The sequence below is a fragment of the Dendropsophus ebraccatus genome, chromosome 4 (genome assembly GCF_027789765.1).
Source record: "Dendropsophus ebraccatus isolate aDenEbr1 chromosome 4, aDenEbr1.pat, whole genome shotgun sequence".
Taxonomy (NCBI): Eukaryota; Metazoa; Chordata; class Amphibia; order Anura; family Hylidae; genus Dendropsophus; species Dendropsophus ebraccatus.
The window spans coordinates 122,158,308-122,174,925 of record NC_091457.1 but is presented as its reverse complement, the minus strand read 5'-3'; positions in this window follow the sequence as shown (position 1 = coordinate 122,174,925).

Here is a 16,618-nt window from a genome sequence, read left to right as displayed (position 1 = left end):
ATTCTTGATTTAATGGGTAACCAGTGCAGTGACTGGCACAGGGGGGAAGAATGAGGAAGATGAGCCTGGCTGCTGCGTTCTGGAGAGGGGAGAGCTTAGAGGAAGGAAGACCGATTAGTAGGGAGTTACAGTAGTCAAGACGGGAGTAAATCAGGGCGACAGTCAGAGTCTGAGCTGTGTCAGACTCCTATGTTAAAGGTGTACTCTGGCCGGGAGCCCTTTTTTCACAATCACCAGTGAGGTGGTAGATGAAAATAATTACATCTACTTTACTCCGTGGCACCAGGAGCTGCCGCCTGGATCCCACTGCTCTGGTGCCTGGTCTCCAGTTATAGCAGCTGAATGGCTGAGCGTGCCTGCCCACGTCACCTCTCAAGTATTTTCTCAGACCAGGAAGTGGCCGAGACTGGAACACCGGAATCCATATAGCAGGGAAGGTAAAAAGATGTAATTGTTTTCATCTAACCCCTCTCTGGCGATTGTGAAAAAAGGGGTCTTAGGCGGAGTTCCTCTTTAAAAACGTGTACAGACCTGCGGTCTAAACTATTTCATCAAGGGGAAACCACCTGAACAAAGATGATTGCAGCCTAATAATATCTTTGCCTTATGCTTTAGAAGATTATCCATATGGTAAACAGACATCATAGCTGTGGTGTGAGCCTTACCCCAAAAAATGAAGAAACCAGTGGGATGATACAAGAGCATTCTTTATGACGCAAGGGGTGCACCATGTATGTAATCTGAATACAATACAACACATTTTATAAAGTGGTGTTGTTGCTGATCTATGACAGGTTATACCCGCACAGAACTGTGACTTTTTTTGTCACTGCATTCTGATACTTTAGAAATAAATAAATTAAACCTGGCACAAAAAAAATAAGGTGCTCAGTCCCAATGCATTTTTGGAAGTAGAATTCTCTCCAAGACGTCAGAGTAATGACATCATGGCGGTGTTCTGGTGTACATTGGTAAATTTTATTTTATTTTATTTGATGCAAATTAAAATAAAATAAGTAGACCCCCTCCCCCAATCACCTGTATAACAGGTCAGAAATTATTTTCATATTATTTGCAATGAAAGGGTTAAACTAGAAGTATGCATGATGTTTGTAGCCGCCCATTAACTAGGTAAAAGAATGTCATGTTGTCGCTTTGAAACCAGAATTGTTGCTAAGTTGTATTGGGTCTATTGAGAGTTTTGTTTATTGTCTCAGCTGAGTAACTTTACTCCATCTTATGCCGATTTCCTGTGATGCCACGTTGGAGATTTCAGTGTCGAGTATTAAGCTGCGTATGATAAATTGCTGCGCGTTTTATTTACTTTCCATTGTAAGGAGAAGACAATGGCTGAAGCTCGGTATTATGTTTACACTGGTGTCTGTATGGTTACCAGGCAACCAACTGCGAAGCCAACGCCAGCCACATGACAGGAGGACATAGCCAGCACCTGACCGCTGAGCTGGACTCACTCCACTTCACTCCATGTTAATATAATTGTAATAATATTACTGACTCCAGAGGGAACAGTAAATAAGCAATATAAAATATCACCTGGCTAAATTTTAAAGGGGATGTCTGGTTAAAAAAAAAAGTTAAAAAAGAAAGTTAATGGGATGGGGTGTATGGTGGCTACAAAGAGGAGGACATGTAATGCCTTAGTGGCTATGGAGCCTTACTACCCCACTCTAAGTACCCTAACCCTACTAAGTGAGGCTGGTGCCAATAGGCTGGTTGCGAGGTCGTGGAGTCATGATAATTGTTTGTATCATTCATTACAGCTGCTAAAGGACAGGTGGAGGATAGGTGGAGGACACATTTAGTGTGCATGGTGGCCCATGAAATATCAATAAGAGTACATACCCACAGGCCAGGAACTGCAGCTACAGCATGGGGACAGGAAGAGGAAGCCCGGGCCAGGTGTCAGGGAGCAGAAGAAGAGACCCAGTGAGTATTACATTTTGGTACACCAGTGGACATGATTTAATATTCCATTCTTCCTGTAGTGGCGCTGTAAGGGAATTGAACAATTACTGTCACACCACTCTCACACCAATACTCTGCACTCCTTCTGCCTTTGACACAATTGATCATTCCCTTCTTCAGGGGTGTAACTAGAATTGGCAGGGCTCCATAGCAAACTTTTGATCTGGCTGACCGCTAAGCCATCTAGTCTGGCCATGACCGCATAACGGCAAGCGCACATCAGGAGTGTCTGCAGTTAAAGGGTCATTTTCAGAACCTGAGAGGCCATATGGTGCTGCAAAGGATGACAGCTCAGGGGGCCCAGTGTATTTCAGGGCCCCCTGATGCGACAGGCCCCATAGCAGCCCTTCTTCAAACTCTTTCATCCCTTGGTGCACATTCAGCATCTCCCACTCCAACACTACCTTCTCTCCTCATTCCCTCACTGTTAGTGTCCCCAGGGCTCTAGTCATCATAACAAGAAAGTACAGCAATGAGCGCCTGTATTTCTTTATGGCCATCTCACTGTGATGGAGAAGGAACAGGGCCGGGGTGAGAGGTTTTGGGAGACCAGTCATTTTATGGGTCACCTTCTTCATTTTATCCAAAAAAAGAGCAGGGCAGGACCTGAAGATGTGCATGGTAAATTCTGTGTCTTAATCCTTATCATTTGTACAGTGCTCTGGAATCAAGTGTTCTTTTGAACTAAATAATAGGAATACTGCCAGGTTTCACAGTAGTTTACAGTAGATGACTATGGGTCTTAGCAGTGTAATGTTATGTGGTCAGTGTGTATTGGGAGACCCCTTCCACTAAACAGGTATTTTAAAAGTAAAAATATTTAGCACCAAACAGATGACAGATCGCGTATATGACCTTTATTGGATCTTGCTGACAACAATGGGATCCTCTGTATACCTTATTTGATCTGAAAACAAATACAGCAATGGATTGAAATAAAAACAAACACAAAAAAAGCCCCGGGCTGTGAGGTAGCTCCAGTGTTGCTTGCATTTGCATGTTGCAGCTTATTTCTCCAGTCTTTGGTAAGACACGTGGTAACTTTGCATAGTCATAACTCATAACATGGTCACGGTGTCTGCTGGTGTCAGACTATTACACATCACAAAACTTCACTGACAAGTTTAATGTTGTAATTGGTTCCAGCCATGATCCCGTATGTCTGTGTATGACTTCATACATTTCCTGTTTCATTCATGTACAGTAGAGTGGAGACACGGTTTTGAATTCACTTTCCTCTCATGCAGAAATTACACCCAGGCCGTCCAACTCATGAAGTCACATGTCCGTATGTAATCAGGAGCCTGGGCGTAGTGTCTCTCCTTAGGGTCCCATTACAAAGGACAATTATTTTCTCAATTCAGGCGGATTCAGCATGTTGAAAAGTCATAGGCCGCCGACTGTGCATCGCTCCGTGTGATAGATAATAAGATAATCGAGCAATAAAAATAGGTTGTGTAATACTGTCCAATTATTCAGATTTTAACGTTTTCTTTTGTTTTTGTTGAAATCTATGGCAGCTCTAAGCAGCCCTGGTACGCACAGGATTTATTTAATGTGGTATTGCGCTTCAACATGAATCCTATGAGCCTCTGCGGGCAGGGAATTATTAAGAACGGGGTGGGAAATGTTGGTCTTAATAAATCCCCCCTTAGTGTTGGGTTCCATATTTTGAAAACAATAGACGTTCTTTTACCTAAAAAGATGTTGTAGGACCATAGCCTTATGGTTACAAACAAAGGCAGAATATATTATTATTATTTTTATTATTATTATTTATTTATAAAGCGCCCTTAATTCCAGAACGCTATACAATAGATAGGGGTAATGAGCAGGAACAGTACAAGATTAGGACACATTACATGAAGGCAAAAGACAGACTGGTACATGGGGGAAGAGGACCTTGCCCGCGAGGGCTTACAATCTATAAAGTACGGTGAGAGAAACAGGAGGTAAAGAGTTATTGTTGGTTGTAGCCTAGTTTGAAGAGATGGGTTTTCAGGTTACTTTTGAAGGACTTGATGGTGGATGAGAGACGGAGTGTCTGAGTAGAGAGTTCCAGAGTATGGGGGAGGCTTGGGCAAAGTCTTGGAGGCGGTTGTGTGAGGTACGAACAAGGGGGGAGCGCAGACGGAGGTCACTGGAGGATCGAAGGTTGCATGAGGGACATTAGCGGGATGTCAGGTCAGAGATGTACGGAGGGGACAGGTTGTGGATGGCCTTGTACGTAATGGTCAACAATTTAAAGTGAATACGTTGGGCAATGGGGAGCCAGTGAAGGGATTGGCAGAGGAGGGAGGCAGAGGCAAAGCGAGGGGAAAGGGGGATTAGTCGAGCAGCAGAGTTAATGATAGACTGGAGGGGAGCAAGGGAGTTAGATGGAAGGCCAGAGAGGAGGATGTTACAGTAGTCTAAGCGGGAAATAATGAGAGCATGTACCAGCAGTTTGGTGGAGTCAGGGGTGAGAAAAGATCGGATTCTGGAGATGTTTTTGAGTTGAAGGAGGTGGTAAGGGCCTGAATATGTGGTTTAAAGGACAGGGCAAAGTCAAAGGTGACCCCAAGGCAGCGGACTTGGGGGACAGGGGACAGAGTGCAGCCATTGATAGTGATTGACAGATTAGATGGCAGGGTGGAGCGGGATGGGGGACAGATGATAAGTTCTGTTTTGAACCCCAAGGCAGCGGACTTGGGGGACAGGGGACAGAGTGCAGCCATTGATAGTGATTGACAGATTAGATGGCAGGGTGGAGCGGGATGGGGGAAAGATAAGTTCTGTTGGAATCCTGGATAGCAAAGAGGTGACATCCAGACCAGAGAGGTAGATCTGAGTGTCATCGGCATAGAGATGGTACCTGAAGCCGTGGGATTCTATGATATGTCCCAGGCCAGAAGTATAGATGGAGAAGAGAAAAGGCCCGAGTACAGAGCCTTTGGGAACACCAACCTTAAGGGGACGAGGAGAGTAGGTGGTGAGGGAGTGGGAGACACTAAAAGTGTGGTTGGAGAGGTAAGAGGAGATCCAGGAGAGAGCTAGGCTAGTGACACCAAGGGATGAGAGAATTTGTAAGAGCAGAGAATGGTCAACTGTGTCGAAAGGCAGAAGATCAAGGAGAAGGAGCACAGAGAATTGGTGTGAGGTTTTGGCAGTCAGCAGGTCATTAGCCACTTTGGTGAGGGCAGTTTCTGTGGAGTGGTGGGGGCGGAAGCCGTATTGCAGGGAGTCAAAAAGCGAGTTGGATGAAAAGTGGGAGGATAGTTCATGGTAGACATGTTGTTTCAGGAGTTTTGAGGCAAAGGGGAGAAGTGAGATGGGGCAGTAGCTGGATAAGGAGGTAGGTTCAAGTGATGGCTTTTTAAGGATGGGTGTGATGGTAGCATGTTTGTGCAAACGCAAAGATATATGCAAACATTGACTGTGGGTTATTTAGACGTGCATTACTGCTATATTTACTGTACATATAAATATAAGGGATTTAGTGCACATTTTGATCATGTTGTGTAAGATTCCCTACCTTAACAAGGTGACTTCATACAGCGGGGTCCCTAAACTCAACAGACTTACCTCCTATAGTCAAAGGCTAAAAATGTAACTTAGGGTAGATGGGAAGCAGCTATACTCTGCCCTAATTAAAAAGCATACGGTTGGGGGCGTGGCCTGGCTATGGAGGAGTAAGCACGCGTCTTCTGTGAGCTCCTGCACCAGAACACCAGACAGCCTCAAAAAGCACCCTTACATCAGCTTATTGTACCCCAAATGGTCGGTAGCCACAAGAGGACTAAGGCAGGCGCAAAATCATCTCAGCCCCGGCCCACCCGGGGCAGCCTGGACCGTTTCCTCCTTCCCGCCGGTCGCGGCCTACCTGCTCACCCTGCAGCCTCCACGCTTTCCGGCATTCAAGTAACAAGAGCGGCCGCCGCCGCAGCAGCATCGGCCGCGGAATAACCCGGACCGACGCCACATACGATCTCCACCGGTGTGGAGTGCTTCCCAGCACCGGCAGAAGCGGCGGTTAGAGCCCCGGTCCCGACCCCCCCGTACCGGCTCCTCTGGCCCCCGGCAGCCACGTAGAACAGGGCGCAGCTCAACTCCCCCACCGGCCCTCAGGCGCTTCTCCCACAACCCACCGGAGCCCACTACTCACCGCCGGTGACACAGAGCTTTCTGGCCCGCACTCCAGGGACGCGGTATCCGTCTGCCCCCTCCTCATAGGAGCAGTGTCCTCAAGCCCTCACCTCAGGACTCTGGCCGGAGCAGCGTCCCTAGGTCCTTACACTAGGGCAGCAGCATCTCTGGATCCTCTCCTTAGCCCAGCAGCGTCTCCTGGTCTCAGCCTCAGGGCAACAGTGTCCCCCCATCCTGGTCAGAGGGAGGCAGGGGTGCCCATGAACCCTGCTCCCTGTGGGGATAAAGACTGCTCTCCTACATCAGGCCCTATTCTGGCAGCCAGCATGTCTTCCCTGTCCCCTGCTGCACTTCCTTTCTCTACCACCAGAGGCAACGATCTGCATCCATCTAACTCTGCTACATCTGTTAACCCTATGCAGGATGGTGCAGATTGGGACTGGAGAGAATATATGAAATTGCTGCCTACGCGCTCTGACATGGAAAAGTTTGTGGAGCGTTTGGAAACCTCTCATAAACAAGAGCTCAGTTCCCTCAAATCTGATGTGCATGCCTTGGAGGCGAAAGTTTCTGATATTGCTGCTGATCAGGACACTTTAACCTCCACAGTGGATGATGTTCAGGCTACCCTTGCTACCCAGGAGAGGCGCATCCATCATCTTTACAGGCTTCATGATGATGCAGAGAACCGCGGCAGACGGAACAATATCCGTATCAGAGGGCTCCCTGAAGCGACCAGAGCTGGCGATCTCATCCCGTCTCTCCAGGACTTATTTGCTTCCATACTTAAGCGCCCGCCGGGGGAAGAGTTTGAAATCGATAGGGCTCACCGCACTCTGGGTCCAGTTTCTAACAATGTCAATCGGCCTCGGGATGTCATCTGTAGGCTCCACCATTACAGAGTAAAAGAGGAAATTATGAGAGCAGTGCGTAACATGGACTACGTTGATTTTGACGGTGCCCAGTTGACTTTTCTTCAGGATCTCTCCAGAGCTACTTTGACCCAACGACGTGCTCTTAAGCCCTTATTGGAACTGCTACGAGAACGCGAAATCCAATACTCTTGGGGTTTTCCATTCCAATTGGTTGTCTGTAGAGGCAGGAGGAGGTTGGAGCTGCATACGCCTGAAGATTTGCCTGCCTTTTTGGCTGCGCTGGATCTACTGCAGATGACTTTGCCAGATTGGGACCCGGTTCCGCCGATAGCGCAGGGCAGGCCTTCTCGTCCTGAAGGCACGGCAATTCCCGGGGACTGAGGACGCTCTGGAAGGCATGAGCCGTGATGTCTTGTTTCCTTGAGGTGCCTTACTGCAGCGGAGTGTATCTTTTACCCTTTTGTTTTGTTTCTGGACAACATGCTCGGCTTCCTCATGTTTGTTGGGCTACTGCCTAAGCTTATCTTGCTATAGTCCTATGGTTATACGGTTATGCTGGTTTATATGAGTGTGAGTTGGGGGTGGGGGGTGGGGGTTGGGGGTCGGTGAACTTACTGGGTTATTTCTTCATGGGGTGTTGTAATATTTGGAGTATTGCATATATCTGTTAGGTGCATTCATCTTAGTTGTTTAGCTTTATATTTCTGGTATTCTGTCGCGGACTTACAGACCTTCATTTGTTAGTCCGTCCCTCTCTAGATTAGACGCTTGAAGCGTTGTAGTACCCATTTGGGTATTTCCAGGTAGTGTAGAACTACCCGGTTACGGGGGTTATCTCCCTTGATAATCCTCTTCTTCTGGCTGCAGGTTCAGTCTCTGGCTTTTCTACTGGACATCTTTCTACTCTCTCTTTGTTTTTTTCTTTATTCTCTAATTCTCTTTACCCCTCCTTATTTCTTTTTTTGTCTCTCTTCTCTTCTTTTCCATCCATGGCGGGTGGAGGCGGGGACGTGGCGGGGGCAGACGTCAAATTTGCTTCCATTAATGTTAGGGGATTGAATGTCCCACAAAAACGGTCTCAGATCCTCTACTCCATGCATAGGCAGAAGGTGCATATCCTTCTGTTACAGGAGACACACTTTCAGACTGCTCGTACCCCTCGCATGCGGCTTAATTATTACAATGTATGGACACATAGCACTAACCCGGACGCCAAATCTAAAGAAGTTTCCATAGCACTACATAAGTCCTTGTCGCATAAATTGCTGGACTCCATGACTTGTCCTAAGGGGAGATATGTTTTCGTTAAGATTGAAATTCAAGCGCGGATTTACACTATTGGCAATATTTACCTCCCAAATTCCCGTCAGGGAAGTGCCCTGAGGGCTACGCTCCGAGCGGCCTCTACATTTATAGAGGGCGTGCTGATACTAGGGGGGGATTTTAATTTGGTCATGGACCCTTCCCTGGACACCTCCTCTGGCAGAACTGCGGTGCCACGCTCTGACTATACCACTGCACGGGCGGTCCTTGGTCTCCATAGTTTGGTGGATGTCTGGCGCATCCTTCATCCTAAGGATAAGGACTTTACACATTACTCAGACGCACATCGCACTTACGGCAGACTGGATATGCTTTTCATTGCTCAGTTTGCCTTAACGTTTAACCCCACGGCCACGATAGGTAATGCCTTGTGGTCCGACCACTCTCCTATTTTTCTGTCCCTAACTCTGCCGGGGCGGGTGCCTAGGGAATGGTCGTGGAGATTAAATGAATCGCTCCTCAAGGATGTGGTGTGCAAAGCGGCTGTTACTCAGACAATCACTGATTTCCTCAATGACCATGCTGATGATGATACTGCCCTACCGCTGCAATGGGAGGCCTTGAAGTGTGTTGTCCGCGGTACTCTGATTCAGCAGGGGGCTAGGATCAAAAAGGCTAAGAGTGCTAAAATCGTTCACCTAGCGGATACGGTTGAGGCTCACTCCAAAGCGCATAAGCAAAATGCTACCGATGAAGCTCTGACTGCATTGACGTTGGCTAGGGAACAATTGAAGGATCTTCTTAACAGGTCTTCTTCCTCCCAGCAGGAGCGCTACCGCAGCTACCTCTATGAACATGCCAACAAGTGTGGCAGAACTCTGGCTAGATTGATCCATCCGAGGGCACAGGTTACGCACATTCCAAGCCTCCTCGACCACACTGGCACTGCCATACACAATCCCAGAGAGATATCTGATCTCTTTCGTTCTTATTTCTCATCCCTGTATAACATTAAGGGGCGCTACTCAGAGATGCCGGCAACAGTCTTGGAGTCTAGGATATCTGCGTACCTGTCGGACACGGAGCTGCCTAGGGTTCCTGCGGGGGCGGTTGAGGACTTGGAGTCTCCTTTCACTGAGGGTGAGCTTAGGAGCGCCATTGCTGATGCTAAGGGTGGAAAAAGGGACCGGACGGCTTCACCGCTTGCTTTTTCAAAACATTCAGAGATTTGTTACTGCCAATTATGACTAGGTGCTTCAATAGTATCTCAGAGACATGCCCCTTTCCTCGCCAGTCACTGGAAGCACATGTGGTGGTCCTGCCCAAACCAGGCCGGGATCTCAAATCTCCCTCATTAACTGTGACCTCAAACTCTACTCTAAAATGTTGGCCACTCGCTTGAGTCTTTATATTCCAAAACTCATCCATACTGACCAGGTGGGGTTTGTCCCCGGCAGGGAGGCAAGGGACAATACGTTGAGGACTCTCACTTTGATGTCTTGGGCTAGCCGTACGGGATCCCCTTTGTGCCTACTTTCCATCGACGCAGAGAAAGCTTTTGATAGGGTGCATTGGGGGTTCCTGCAGATGGTCCTGCGGGGAGTGGGACTCGGCCCGCTTCTTGTGGATAGAATCATGGCATTGTACTCCTGTCCCTCAGCTCGAGTGCGAGCCAATGGTCTGTTATCCACCTCTTTTGAGATCCACAACGGCACGCGTCAAGGTTGTCCCTTGTCTCCCATGCTTTACATTTTGACGATGGAACACCTGGCGGTAGCCCTCAGACATAATCCTACGATCCAGGGAGTTGTGATTGGTCAGGACCACCACAAGCTTGCATTGTACGCGGATGATCTTCTGCTCTATATCTCCTCCCCCTCCACATCACTCCCTTCTATCCTACAGGAGTTCCAGAGATTTGGCGACCTTAGTAACTTTAAGGTCAACTTGACTGAAACTGAGGGGCTTAATGTTTCAATTCCGCTGGCTGTGTTCGATGCGGTCAGAGCTTCCTTCCCTTTCCAGTGGCATACGGATTTCATTGTTTACCTGGGAATTTAGCTCTCTCCTGCCCTTGGCTCTCTCTTTGATCTTAACTATACGCCCGTGCTGAACAGGGTTCTCTCAGACATGACATCTTACTTTCTGAAACCGACTTCATGGTTTGGAAGGATGGCCATTGTGAAGATAAGGATATTCTCCCCAAACTATTGTATATTTTCCAAACTGTTCCCATTGTGGCTCCTGTTGCCTTCTTCAGGACTCTGCGCAGGGCAATCTCAAAGTTTATCTGGGGGAACAACAAACCCAGACTTGCATACTCCACTCTCACTCAATCTAGAACCGTGGGTGGCATGGGACTGCCTGATCTACGTCTCTATCACGAGGCGGCTGTCTTGCGCGGAGTCCTGGATTGGACACATTGCCTGGGTTCTAAGAGGTGGGTGGACCTGGACTTCTCTCTTTGTCCGATTGCACCCTCTCTTCTGCCATGGATTTCTTCTGTGGATCGCCAGTTACTGTCCTGTCTTCCTTTCTTTGCCCCGCATACGCTGTGTGTTTGGGATAAGTGGGTTGCCAAATACAGATTGTCAGCGGTACCGGGACTGCTTTCCCCGATACTCCAGAATCCATCATTCCAGCCTGGCTTGCAGACACATAGCTTTCTTCTATGGGAAAGGTCCGCTTGTCCTAGAGTCCGGGACTGTATGACTGGAGCTGCCATCTCTTCCTTGATGACCCTTCAGGCTCAGTCCCCGGACCGTCGGTTGTCTTGGTTGGAATACGGGCAGTTAGCCTTGTTTATACGGGCTCTTTTTCCAAGGGGCTCGTACACCCCTATGCTTACGGATTTTGACAACCTGGTTGTTTCCACATCTGCTATTTCACACTGCATATCAGTGTTGTACCAGGTTCTGGTTGGTGCCGCTAACCCTGTCAGAGCTCTCTTCTTTGACAAGTGGGAACGTGACTTGGGTGTCCCTTGGGACGGTCAGTCTCTCCACAAAACTTGTGAACTTTCCCATGGCATCTCCATGGCTGTAAAAGCAAAGGAGAAAAATTACAAAATTCTTTCACGGTGGTACTACTGCCCAGTCTACTTACATAAAATGTTCCCTGAGGCCTCTGACAGGTATTGGCGATGCCTTACTGAGGCTGGTGACATGATGCATATCGGCTGGGCCTGCCCGAACATTCGAGAATTTTGGGACAAGGTCATAACCATTTATAATGCGTATTCTGGGAAGAATGTCGTAAATTCCCCACAACTGACCCTGCTTTCGCAGATCCCAGGCTCCCTTGCTACGGCTAAAAAGAGGATGTTGCGACATTTTTTGACCGCAGCTAGAATGGTTATCCCCCGGCATTGGAAAACACCGGTTATACCCTCAATAGCAGAATGGCTTAGTGAACTTGGGGAACTGGGTAGAATGGAGGAGCTGGTGGCAGAGACTCATGAGCGGTCTACTATATTTGACAAAGTGTGGTTTCCATGGCGTTTGTTTATGGACTCGGAGGACTTCCTTGCTCTCACCTGGTAGTAGTGGAACTTCATGGTTCTACAGGATTGTACTAGTCGCTGAGTGCGGCCCTGGCGGCTGCCGCCCCCTCCCCCGTCTCCTTGCCTCTTTTCCGGACCTTTGCTTTTTTCTTTTCTTATTTTTCTTCTTTTACTTTTTCTTTCCTGAATCTTGCATTACTTATATTATGATTGACACTTGTTTTGCGTGGCACTCCTGCATTGGCGGCGCATGTGTTTATAATTGTTAGCATTATACTGCTTATTATCTTGTTCCTTTCTATACATATATAAAAAGTGACACCGTGCGACTTGCAGGTCGCCTTGTATCTTTATTTGTTGACCTCATATTTTCTGTATGTTGTATGGTTGTCAATAAAATCAGATTATACATAAAAAGCATACGGTTGGGTCCACGACCGTGATGTGGCAGTCACCACCCCCTAATATACAGTGTAAATATAACATAGAAGTCAGCACATCATAACAGAATAAAACGTGTGCAGGTGCACATCTGGTGTGACTACCATGCAAAAGCAAAATAAACATAAAAGATATAGCCGCACTCTGTGCACACTAATATGTATGCAAACATTGAATATATGGATTATTTTGAACTGCAGTTTAATGTTTGTCTATACCCTAGTGCTGGCAGAGCGCTGCTCTATCTTTTGTGTTAGTTTTGCTTTTGCAACACGGTCTTAGCAGACATCCACCTGCACGTTTACCTATGCTGACGTAGCCTCTGTTCACGTCACATTTAGAATGCGGTGCTGGGGAAATCGACCAGTGAACGAACTAAATGTGCAAGAGCTGCATACACAATGACTGGAGCCAAAAGAAGGAAGCTCCTTACTTTGTGTAGAGACCATTACAGCTCCACTTTTATTAAAGTGAATGGGAGCAGAGCTGCAGTAACCCAGTATCGGCCCATTTAAGAAAAAGTCTTAGAAAATTCCAGTTTTGTACGTATTTAAAGCTAAATGTATACAAAAACATGCTATATACACAATCCAACTCTCGTTTTGTATGTTGCACAGTACTGTGCAAAACAGCATATATTCTGTGTAAAACAGCATAAATCCTTCTAGGTACAAAGGAATTTTGTAGCATAATAGTCAGGTGTATGATCCACCACTTATACCAAACAGGTGATAATGATTGACATTTCCATATATATGTTAAAACACATTCATTGACTGAAATGGAAACATTTGTGTTGGAGGCTTAATCCGGCGAAAATTATTTTTTATATGTTATTACTGATGGAAAGTTATACAATTTTCTAATGTACATTAATTATGGGAAATGCTCATATACTGCTATTTCCCTTAATTTAGTGTACCAGGAAGTGTTAGAATTCTCTCAGAAGCAGTGACGTCACGACGAAAGGTGTAATTCCTATGGAGTGTCCAGCAGGGGGCGCACTATATATAGAAGTCAATGAGTACCATTGACTTCTATATATAGTGCGCCCCTGCTGGACACTCCATTGGAATTACAATGGATGTGTATGTAATGCAATATACAGTGTTTTTGATTGAATACATTTATGAAATACTTTGGGGAGCAAGTGTCCTTGCTCCCCAAAGTATTCCATAAATGTAAGCAATCAGTACATCACAGTAAGCCCTCCGCCCGCCGCTACCGAACGCCCGCCGTTGCCGCCGCTGTGGACTACTTTCAACTACTACTCTCCCCACCTGCTCATAGCATGTGCAGGTGATGGGAGAGTAGTAGCCGGGTTATATGGCTGAGATCGCCGCCGCGATGCCGCGCAGGGGGAGCCGCTCATCACTGCAGCTATCATCCCCCTCCGCTCCCCCCTCCTGCTGCTTACTTACTCTATGTGATAGCTGACTTCCTGCCGGGCCGCAGCTCTCCGTTCACAGGTGCCGGCGGCCGGGCAGGAAGTCAGCTATCACATAGAGTAAGGAAGCAGCAGGAGGGGGGAGCGGAGGGGGATGATAGCTGCAGTGATGAGCGGCTCCCCCTGCGCGGCATCGCGGCGGCGATCTCAGCCATATAACCCGGCTACTACTCTCCCATCACCTGCACATGCTATGAGCAGGTGGGGAGAGTAGTAGTTAAGAGTAGTCCACAGCGGCGGCAGCGGCGGGCATTCGGTACCGGCGGGCTTACTGTGATGTACTGATTGCTTACATTTATGGAATACTTTGGGGAGCAAGGACACTTGCTCCCCAAAGTATTTCATAAATGTATTCAATCAAAAACACTGTATATTACATTACATACACATCCATTGTAATTCCAATGGAGTGTCCAGCAGGGGCGCACTATATATAGAAGTCAATGGTACTCATTGACTTCTATATATAGTGCGCCCCTTGCTGGACACTCCATAGGAATTACACCTTTCGTCGTGACGTCACTGCTTCTGAGAGAATTCTAACACTTCCTGGTACACTAAATTAAGGGAAATAGCAGTATAGGAGCATTTCCCATAATTAATGTACATTAGAAAATTGTATAACTTTCCATCAGTAATAACATATAAAAAAATAATTTTCGCCGGACTTCTCCTTTAAGGAACAGCCAAACTCTGCTACAAAGGTGTGATTGTGGAAGACTGTTACTTAGGCCATTAATAGAGATTAATGCAACTCGAGCACACTAAGTCTGATTGTTCTGCATTTGAATACTGGTGGCTGAATAAGTTGGATGCAGCCCTAGGGAGTCCGGGAAAACATGAATACAGCCATTGGCTATGTTCACACTACGTATTTTTTTCGCAGCCGGACATATACGTGTAAAACTCCAGCCGGGATTTACGCAAGTTGCGGCCGGCTACGTATGGTCCGCGAACTTACGCCCGTAAGCTACGTACGCTTCCCGAGCGGCATACGTAGCGATCTGACAGCGGTCTTTTACTTGGATATCTTCGGCTAGCCCCGGATACCCCACAGAACCTTTTGGATCGGCAAATCAAAGTGGAAAAAAGAAGAAATCACCACTCCGTATGTTACACTATGGGCGTAAGTTACAGCATTTCCGTCCCGAAACAATGGTCTGGTTCATTTTTTACAGCGCCGCATACGATCCGGCCGTAAGTTCTTACATAGTGTGAACTGTGCAGCCGTAGATCGTATACTTTCCATTGTATGCAAACTACATAAATCTCCGTCCGCTTATTCACGGAGCGCGCTACGGCCGGAAACTTACGTAGTGTGAACATAGCCACAGGCTGTATCTAAAGACAATCAGCCAATGATGGTTGTCGTCAGCTGATCGTTGTCTTTATTACACGGAGAAATTATCTGCTGAATCAGCCTGATTTGACAGATTATCGCTCCATGTAATAGGGCCCATACAGTCAATGTCATGAAGAATGAGTCCTGGAGGTGATATGTCCGGTCTGTATGGGATTACATAGAGAGACAGAAGGATATGAGCAGCAACATCACAGAATATCACAATATCTGTTACTTCTCTGATATATTTGAGGCAATCTCCCGGCCAGAATGCCTTCAAAATCTGTGTGTAAGTTACCTAGAAGAACCCATGCTGTATTGAAGTCAAAGGGAGGTCACACCAAATATTGATGTAATTAGGCTTCTCTTCTCTCTATTTACCTAGCATTTTGTTAATTGATAAAAAGTAAATGATTAACCCTTGCAATGTTACCTTGTAGCATTTTTCTACACCTACCTAGACCTTTTGCACATAACAGTATGTAGTGGAGCATGTGCTCCTATTTTGAATACAAGAGGATAAGATCTGTATCTTCTATGTGAAGGATAAATAGGAATCATAGGCATTATACAGGGGACTAATGAGGAAATACACTTATTTCCAGGCTGTATTCACAGGGCAGGTCAGGGGTCAGCTCCTCCTCCCCTGCACCCTCCACTAATACCTCTGACCAGTTTTTCAAGGCCAGATTCCAGGATGAGGTCATTGTGGTTTATCACAGAGAATCTATGACTCTGACTGCTAAAGATATTTTTACTTTTGTATATGCTGTACTGTATACCAGTAAGTGTTGTTAATTTAGAATAGAGATGTTTTTGTTTTTCCTTGATACTTTCTTTTACAACCTGTAGACTTTCTTATCACTCTCACCTTGGGGCTGGCTATAGGTTAAGAAGATATGTACTATAGTTCAACTTATTAAAAAAATCTCTATTACAAAGCTCACGGTAATATGATTTAAAGATGACATCACACCAGCCAAGTGGTGCTCAGCCACCTGTTTTCTGCACATTTGCAATGGCCTACACCAGATCACAATGACAGTAAATAATGTACACATCTGGTTTATTAAATACTTGTATTCCCAATAATAATAACAATTCTGTGATACCTTTTCTTGCAACTCTGCACTGTGCTATCCATCCTGAAAATGGATGAATAATCTGACAACTGGATGTAACCATTTCCCATGGCAGTGTCAGATGCGCAGGGAAACACTCTGTTCACAACCTTCATTGGACAATATTAGTATGTGCTGCTGTACATCTCATTGACAAAGCTATTGTGAATTCCTTACTTCCTTGTCTATGTGGGTATAAGGGATGCAGCCGCCACCACAGCCTGACATGGCATTGATTGTATATGATTTACTGCTGGTGCCTCAAGTGATATCCACAAAGGTGTTGGCAGGGAATAGGGGGGCACAGGCAGGGCCGGATTAAGGTTGGTGGAGGCCCTGGGCAACAATTCTGTTGCCCCCCCCCCCCCCATTTTCTTCCCCCACAAATAAACTATACAGGGATCTATACAGGTGGCTAATTACTGTAGGGGACTTATCCCCTTAGGTAGCACCTACCCCTCCTCACTCCTGGCTGTATGGCTCAGCATCCTTCTCTGTTCTGCATATGATGGTCCC